This window comes from Microcaecilia unicolor, chromosome 3 (assembly GCF_901765095.1).
Source record: "Microcaecilia unicolor chromosome 3, aMicUni1.1, whole genome shotgun sequence".
NCBI lineage: Eukaryota > Metazoa > Chordata > Amphibia > Gymnophiona > Siphonopidae > Microcaecilia > Microcaecilia unicolor.
This window is the reverse complement of record NC_044033.1, coordinates 212,233,238-212,243,082: the sequence shown is the minus strand read 5'-3', so window position 1 is coordinate 212,243,082 and position 9,845 is coordinate 212,233,238.

Here is a 9,845-nt window from a genome sequence, read left to right as displayed (position 1 = left end):
GACAACCATTCCACCGCATCCCTGCTCCTGCCCACTCCAATTGGAGACCATCTTAGAAGAAGAGGAGGAGGAAGAGAAAACAATGAAGGGCCTGGAGGTAATGGAAGCTGGCGTTTGATGGAGATACCTTTGAGATTATTCTCAGGGTCTCCTTCTTTGTCCTGCCCCCTAGCACGTCCATCGCTAGGGGACAGTTTTCATCAGGTGATGACACTTCCACCTCCTCCTGGCCCTCCCCATCCTTTTCTCTTCCTACAGGCCCATGTTGGAGGTAGCCTGGACATCAGCCAAACATCCCATCCCCAGCCATACCATCATTCCCTAAACATATGAGATGTTGTAAGAAAATTAAAGCAGCTTAATGGAAAGAAGCCAGAGTGCCAGTACCTTGGACTATAAAGCCTCAAGATGTGACAGCAGAAGAATCTACAGCAGTATTTCCCAACTTCTTCAAGCCAAGTACCACCTAAGCTGAACACATTTTAACCGAGTACTCCCAAGCTCTGATCAGCTGTGGCAGATGTACATTCCAAAAACTGACATATTCTAATCACAAAATAGAAAATAAAATTACTTTTTTCTACCTTTGTGTGGTCATTTTATTTTTCTAATCATGTTTCCGCTTTCCTCTCTCTTCTCTTAGCCCTCTTGCCTGGTCTCCTGTGGAGGAGTGGCCTAGTGGTTAGGGTGGTGGACTCTGGTCCTGAGGAACTGAGTTCAATTCCCACTTCAGGCACAGCTCCTTGTGACTCTGGGCAAGTCACTTAACCCTCCATTGCCCCAGGTATAAATAAGTACCTGTATATGTAAACTGCATTGAGCCTGCCATGAGTGGGAAAAACGTGGGGTACAAATGTAACTAATAAAAAATTTGACATTTCTTCTCTCCCCTTGGCATGCAGCCATATCCTCTCTGACCTTCTTTCTCCCTCCTGAGTAGCATCCAACTTACTCTGTTCTCCCTCCCCCACCCTGTCTCCCATCCTATATAATAATTCTCACCTCCAACGTTCTATGCTTGGGACCGTGGCTCCCTGGCTGCAAGTGGTCTGCGAGGCAGACACGCATGGACGTCACTGACGTCAACACAGCTGATTCCAAGGCAAGGGGAGGAGTAGGGAAACACGCTGCGTGTTTCCCTACTCCTCCTACTGCCTCGGAATCAGCTGTCACCCCCCCCCCCCCCGCGCCTGGGACCGTGCCGCATTGAAAAGTGGACCGGTAGGCTGTGTAGATAACCTGACGTCAACGGCTGCTAAAAAGAACAAGTGCCATGGCCCACGCTCGAATAAACAAACAAAAAAAAAAGAGGCTCGAGACTGGCTGCCATGCACAAAGGCTCCACAGTGCCTGCAGCCCGCCCAAACGTGCCGCGCTCGGTAATCGACAGTACAAAACTGATCAGCTGGGAACACTGCCAACATCGCGAACCGCACTCTCGAAACTGACAGCTCAGCTGACAACACTGCCGGACTACAGAAGCCCTGTACAGAAAGTGCCACCCAACACGTAGCCTGCAAGCCACCGGCCGACCCAACAACACTGCTGGCCTCCCGAAGCACCGTCACTAAAGTGCTGCCCACCCTCACAAAACCACAAAGATTGCGAGCCAGCGGGCGTCCCGACACTAACGCGCTCACAGAACTCCCTGCAGAAACAACAGTAATAAAACAGGGAACTCCTACTGACATGACAGAGGCAACTGACAGGCAGCACAGAAATGAAAATGAAACTACTCTGAGTAAGTGTGCTATGTACGGACGAAAAGAAGGAGGGGAGGGGAAGGGAAATAGGGCCAAATTCACAGGTCTACAATGGAAAAACAATACTTCAAAGGGAACCAGCCCTTCTACAGGGTATTAAGTGCAGCTAAAAAACGGCAGGAGGGGGGGGGGGGGGGAAGGAAAAACTGCACCAAACACACAGACACTCGCTCTCTCTCTCTCTCACACAGACAGTCTTTCACTCTCTGTCACTGTCACACACACACTAGAAAACACACACACTCTATGTCTCTGTCACACACACACACATACACTCTGAGACAGTGCCTACCCCTGTGCTCCTGCAAGGGCATGCTGCAAGGAGGAGGATATGGAGAGAGACACACACACATACTCTGTGACACACTATCTCTGTGTCAGACACACACACACACATGCTCTCTCTCACACACAACCAGTCTTGCACTCTCTGTGTCTCACTGCGGAAGGAGGGGAGGGGAGGGTAAGTAGGGGCGAATTCACACAGGTAAACAATGGAAAAACACACACACACTACCAGCAAAAACTTAATGGTGTTCATTTCAAGAATGAAGTTACACACACAGGAATGCATCCAACAATTTGAACATGCAAAAAAAAAAAAAAAAACAGCACCACAACACATGAGTTCATGCACAAGCACAAAGACAAACATGTTGGCAGAATTACAAATTTAGGGAAAGAAAAAAGATAAAAAAAACAAGGACACACAGATATTCCTTCGGATTATAACACTTTTATAACAATTGTTAGGTTACAAAAAAAAACATTCATATAAAACCTTGCTAGCGCCCGTTTCCTTTAAAACAGAAACGGGCCTTTTCTACTAGTTACTAATAACCAGCTGAGCTGTGAAGGCTTTGTGGGTGGACTACCTTTTCTTGGACCCACTGGCACAATGGCAAAGCCAGACATGACATTATGAGCCTTGCTGAAGTGGAAAGATAGGCCCTTCTTACTAGACCCAAGAAAAGCTAAATGAAAAACATATCTTCAGAAAAGGTGCAGGCAGGAAAGCGTAAACTAGGCAGTATGACATCAGAGACCAGCATTATGACATCACTGGCTGAGTGAGAAGGGCTAGCATTGTGACATCAGGGTGTCAGCACCCTTCAGAAGTAAGGAATGGACCTACTCTTAGGGGCCCTTTTACTAAGCTGCGTAGGCGCCTAAGCGCGCCCAACGCATGCCAAATTGGAGATACCATGTGGCCCTTGCGGTAATTTCAATTTTGGTGCGTGTCCGCTACATGCGTCCGAAAAATATTTTTTATTTTCTGACACGTGGCAGCTACATGCATCAAGTGGCATTTGATGTGTGTAGACTATTACCGCGTGAGACCTTACCGCTAGGTCAATGGCTTGCGTTAAGGTCTCAGACCCAAAATTAATGTACGGCAATTTTCATATTGCCGCATGTCCATTTTCGCCAAAAATTTTTAAAAAGGCATTTATGTAGGTGCGCTGAAAAATAATTCTGCGCGCACCCAAAACACACGTCTACACTACCGCAGGCCATTTTTCAGCACACCTTAGTAAAAGGACCCCTTAGTTGCTAACCGGATCCATGGATGCAGTAAGATTTTTTTCCCTCAGAGGTTAGAAAAGAGTTGGATAAAACACAGTCCATCGCAGTATGGTAAAAGCCATTTGAATAAAAGTGATTTTTACTATACTGCACTGGACTGTGTGTTTTTTTGTTTGGATCATGCCTCTATTTTTTGTATGTTTTTTCCTCAGGACTTCGGAAAAACAAAACAATGGGTTTGTCTCATCAGGGTGGAGGTGGAGAAATGGCATCTCATGGCTTGAGAGCCAGCAGAGAAGGAGCACTGATTTCAATGGATAGAACCAGGGACTACAAATCCCACACTGGCCTATAATGTCCCCACTGGAACTGGTAACGGCTATGTATACACCTGCTCTGTCCTAAATTCTTGCCAACCATCAAGAATGACCCCACCAAGAAACGCTAGATTAAACTGTGGTCATTTTTTAAACTAGATTTAAAAAATCAAGATGTGTGTTGACCTAAATGTCTTTTGGAATTATGGGAGTGTCACATCTGTGCTTATTAACCCCTGACATATACTCACCTTGACAGGGAGACTCCCTGATAGTTGTCATTAGGAGCTTATCAGAACGGAAGTAACAGGTGAAGCAGGAATGCAGGGAGCATGTTCCTACTGCCTATCAAAAATCTGCCCTGCCATGTCCAGGACTCATTCCGTCAGCCTCATTTATTTAAAGAGAGTGTTACACACCAGCTATCTCACTGTAAGATAGTGCTATACAACTATTGCAATGTGATCTATGCAAGATTGAAAACCTCGTTAATAAGGAAATTACAAACTGACCAGAACATGGCGGCTCGCCTAGTACTAAGAGCTACTCGATACTCCAAAGCAACCCCACTTCTTCTTAATTTGCATTGGCTCCCAATACATGCTTACATCACATTCAAATTGTGTATACTCATTTATTAAATAATACATGGTCAAGCTCTATCCTATATGCAGAACCTCATAGAGTTGCTGATACGTAACAATAAGAAAACTTCCAGAGACCTTCTCATCTTATTCTTTCCTCAATACAACAAAATTAAATATAAAGCAATTCATATTGCTGGATTCTCCTATCGATGCACTAAGAGATGGAACTCCCTACCCAAAAAACCTTGCATTTCTCAAACAACCCAACTGATAGGATCAATCACTAGCAAAAGAGGCAACCACTCCAATATCTAATCTTTAGGTTGCTACATCCATGAACACTTACACTATATCCTGATCAACACAATACTTTCCATTTATCTTGACGGTATAATTGATGTTATTCAAGTTTGTCATAAATGTTCTATGTAACTTCAGTTAGTTTGTGTTACAACGTGAGCCACATTGAGCTTGTCTCAAGAAAATGTGGGATACAAATGTCATAAATAAATAAAAACTAGTCGAAAATAATGTTATTTCACCAGTCAATAGCAGTATTATCTTGTCATTTTCTAAAAATATTGTATGATTGTTGTCTAAATATTATCTCCCCATTTAAAAACATAGTTATCTCAGCATTCCATAAGGGTTATCCCGACGAGCAATAATAATGATGATTATTCTAATAGTGCTACTTCGCTATTCTAGAAAGGATCCATGTCCTTTATAGAATACCGCTGTGCATAAATGACATCTAACTTTAGGCACCGATTGAGTCTAACAATGTGCGTAAATTCTGGCAATGCTTCCCCAAATGCCCCCGTCTGTGCCCGTCCCTTGAAATTACACGCTGTAGGAATTCTGCACACAGCATTAAAGAATATGATGTGTACGTAACTCCCAATGAACACCAATGTCACGTTCTCAAAGCAGAACTGGGTTGTGAGCCCTTGGGCCACCGCCAAGGAACGGCAGTAGCAGGCAAAACCACCCCACACCAGGGGCAAGGCAGAACTCTGACAACAGTTAGGCTTCACCTGTACCTGGCCACTTTCCACCAGGAGTTAAGCTCCTGGACTTTGTAGGGCAGGGCAGGAGCTGGATAACAGCTAGGCAGCACAGGGACTGAGTGTCAGAGGGGAAAGGAAGGAACATGGGCAGCAAGGCAGAAAACTGGGCTAGACAATACAACACAAGGCAGGGACAGGACAAGCTAGGGGATAGAAACTGGAAGCTGCAAGCAGCCACTGAAACAGGGAACAAAACACTGACTAACAAGACACAGAACTAAAAGCTGCAAAGCAGCCAGCAGGATACAAACAGACAAGGACTAAACATAAAACTAAAACCCAGAGACAAGACTAGCAAACTAACAACAACCTAATCTAACTACACACTGACTGGCTAGAACAGACAAGAATCAAGGCAAGGATTCAAAACTAGGCAGCAGAGCAACAAGCACTAACATACCAGGGCCTTAGACGCAATGCAAAGGCAAAGGCAGAGAGGTTCCAAATGGCTAATAAGCCCAGCAGGCAGCTCAGACTCAGGTGCAACAATCACCAGGCAACTAAGGATCGGGCAGCCTGGAAGATCCGGACTGGACTGAGCTGAAATCTGGAACGGGTGACAGTACACCGACAATCTAATATACCCGGAATATACCCGGCAGACAGAACCTGGACCGAATTCGAATCACTATCAGAAGACCTCATCTCTGAAACACTCAAAAGATTTGCCAAATCCCACTGCAAACTAGATGTATGCCCAAACAACCTTATGAAATCAGCTCCTCAACAATTCATAATAGACCTATCGAACCATGTAAACTTCATGCTACAAAACGGACTTTTCCCAAAAGAAAAAGGAAAAATTCTACTCACCCCAATACCCAAAGACACAAAGAAAAGTGCAAACGAAATAACTAATTATAGACCAGTAGCATCCATACCACTAATAACCAAAATAACCAAAGGGATGGTAACAAAACAACTTACAAATTATCTAAATAAGTTCTCAATACTGCATGATGCCCAATCAGGATTCCGATAAAATCACAGCACAGAAACAGTACTAATTACCCTGATGACTAAATTTAAACAAATGATTGCAAATAGCAACAATATACTCCTCCTACAATTTGACATGTCAAGTGCCTTTGATATGGTTGACCACGAAATCCTACTACACATACTTGAATACTTTGGCATCGGAGGCAATGTGCTAAACTGGTTCAAGGGGTTCCTAACCTTGCGCTCATACCAGGTCACATCAAATTCAACTACGTCTGCAGCATGGACACCGGAATGTGGAGTACCGCAAGGATCACCCCTCTCACCAACTATCTTCAACCTAATGATGACACCCTTGGCCAAACATCTATCAAACCATAACCTTAACCCATACATATACGCTGACGATGTGACTATATACATACCTTTCAAACAAGACATCAAAGAAATCTCCAATGAAATCAACCAAAGCCTACACATCATGAACACCTGGGCAGATGCATTTCGATTGAAACTGAATGCAGAAAAAACTCAATGCCTGATACTTACCTCCCAATACAACACGAATAAATTCACCGCTATAAACACACCAAAACTAAATCTTCCAATCTCAGAAACTTTAAAGATCCTTGGAGTTACTATTGACCACCACCTAACACTTGAAACCAAACAACACAACCAAAAAGATGTTCTACTGCATGTGGAAACTGAAAAGAATAAGACCATTCTTCCCAAGATCCGTCTTCCGAAGCCTAGTGCAATCACTCGTGCTCAGCCATCTGGACTACTGCAACTCACTATACGCAGGTTGTAAGGAACAATTACTGAAGAAGCTCCAAACAGCCCAGAACACAGCAGCCAGACTCATCTTCGGGAAACCAAAATACGAAAGTGCGAAACCCTTACGAGAGAAGCTACACTGGCTCCCACTCAAGGAACGCATCACTTTTAAAGTATGCACACTAGTCCACAAAATTATTCATGGTGAAGCCTCAGCCTACATGTCTGACTTAATAGACCTACCACCCAGAAACGCTAAAAGATCATCCCGAACCTTCCTAAACCTCCACTTCCCTAACTGCAAAGGCATAAAATACAAAGTGCTGCACGCGTCAACCTTTTCTTATATGAGCACACAATTCTGGAACAAACTACCACGAAATCTGAAAACGATCCACGAACTAACCGAATTCCGCAAACTACTAAAGACCCATCTTTTTGAAAAAATATATCGAAAGGATCAAAACACATGAAGTCCACACACACTGTTAGCAATGCATCAATACATCCTCTTCCGTACTTCTATCCCCCGCAATCTTACACGCTTAAACCTAATCTACAGGTAAAAAACAGAAAATATTATACCCGAACGATCTCTTGCTATTGCTCTGCTGCCCAATCAGGATCCGGTGTTCTTCTATTGTTTTGTTGTTCTTTGCCATTGTTTTATTCTCTTTAACGATACATGGACTTGTTTTAATTTAACGCCTCATAATGTAACCATAATTATGTTGTAACAGATTGTACTTCCATCAATACAATGTATTGTAAGCCACAATGAACCCGCAAATAGGTGGGAAAATGTGGGATACAAATGCAATAAAATAAATAAATAAATAAATAAATAAATAAATAAATAAATAAATAATACAGCCAGCACACAGAGACAGAGACAGAACTAATTCACAAAGAACAGACAGAAGCCAGCTCAGAAGCTGACCACAGGAAATAAGGTGAGTCTGAGAGGGGTCACAGCCACAGACGTGACAACCAACAATTCTTTTTTTAGCAGCCAGTTATTGGCACTGATTGGCTCATTAATCAATTCAGTTGCACGTGAAAATCGGCTATGCACATTGATTTGCATGAGTAAATGTAGTCGCCGTATGATTTTGATGATGGGCACTTGTAGCCTACTATTCTCCCTAAATTTAGGTTCAGAGCAGGTTGATAGAACAACGAATATCACATAACGTACAATAACACTATCTATATAGAGAATCCGGGATAGGTTCAAAAATTAAGCTCCTAAATGTAGGCAAATGAATGGCAGGCCTACGTTTATAAGCAGAACTTTTACGCTCCTAACTGAAGATGAATTTTCAGCTGAGAACTTACGCTCCTAAGTTTGGCTGAAAATAGGGCACACATTTTTGTTTTCTTTTTTTCTTTTGGGTTTTGGTTTTTCATTTCATTTCCCCTTGATTTTGGAATATTTTTTTTATTTCAGATAATATCTCTGTGTTTCTTTTTTTTTTTTTTATTTATAAAAGTTTTTATTAACACATCAAAAGAACAACATCTGGAGTCAAATACTCCTTAAAAATTTTCAAAAATAGCAACATTCAAGCAATTTCACAATCAAGTTTTTTTTTTTCCCCCCCTTCCCCCCTCCCACCCCCCCTGAGCTCCCAATCCCCCTCCCTCCCGCTTCCCAACTCTCCCTCCCCCCCTCCCTTCCCCGTCCTCATCTTGTACCCCTAGTTTATTGCTCCTTTAATCATCTTTCCATATTTCAGCTAAGTGAAGCCACTCTTCTGCATTCGGGTTATAGTGTCCCCTACGTCTATCCGTTAATTTTTCCAACCCCATCATTAACTGAAGTTTACCCTTCCAATCTTGCCCTGTAGGGCCCAGCTTCTGCTTCCATTTCAATGCAATGGTTGTTTTTGCTGCCGCCAGGCCCATTCGTGTAATTCTATTTTGCCATTTCTTCCTTCCCTTTTTTCCCACTCCTAGTAAACACCATTGGGGTTCGCAAGAATATTGAAATCCTACCGCTAGTGATATATAACCAGTAACTACCTCCCAGTATATCTGTATCTTCGGGCATTCCCACCAGATATGAAAATATGTTCCTTTCCCCTCCTCACACCTCCAACAGGTATCCGAGGCATTAGGATACATAGCTTTTATTCGGTCTGGAGTAAAATACCAGCGACTCAAGACCTTATAGGCATTTTCTTTAATTAGGACACACACTGATGCCTTTTTCATCTCTTTGCAAATATTCCTCCATTGCCCCTCATTAATTTCCATTTTAAGATCTTGTTCCCAAGCCTTCATATAAGGAAGCTTTACCATCTCAGAGCCCCTTATATGTTCATATAGCTTTGTGATTCCTTTCCCACCCTCTCCTATTCTTCCCCATAAATTTTCAAACTTCTCGCCCTCCAACCCTTTATCTTTAAACCACTTTTCCTTGCTCATGTAATTCTTTACTTGTAAGTATGCATATAGGTCAGTCTGTGGAAGATTGTATTCTTGTTGTAACTGTTCAAAGCTCTTAAGATTCCCCTCCTCCATGAGTTCTCGAAATCTTATCAGCCCCTTATCAAACCACCTTGCAAATGTATTATTCTCCCGCCCACCAGGGAACCCTGGTTCTTGAGTTATCCAGGCATAAGTGGAGCGGGTCTGAGTACCCCTCATGTTCTTTTTAAGTTTCCCCCATATTGTAAGTAAGTGGGAAATAAATGGATTTAGGGTCAAAGATCTATACATGTTATCCGGGGCCGAACCCCACAGCAATGCATCCAAATTTCCCTCCTGGACAAAGATCTGCTCAAATCTCGTTACGGGCGACAAGTCCACACTACTCCAAGCCCCAATTTGCCTGAGTTGTGCCTCCCAATAATA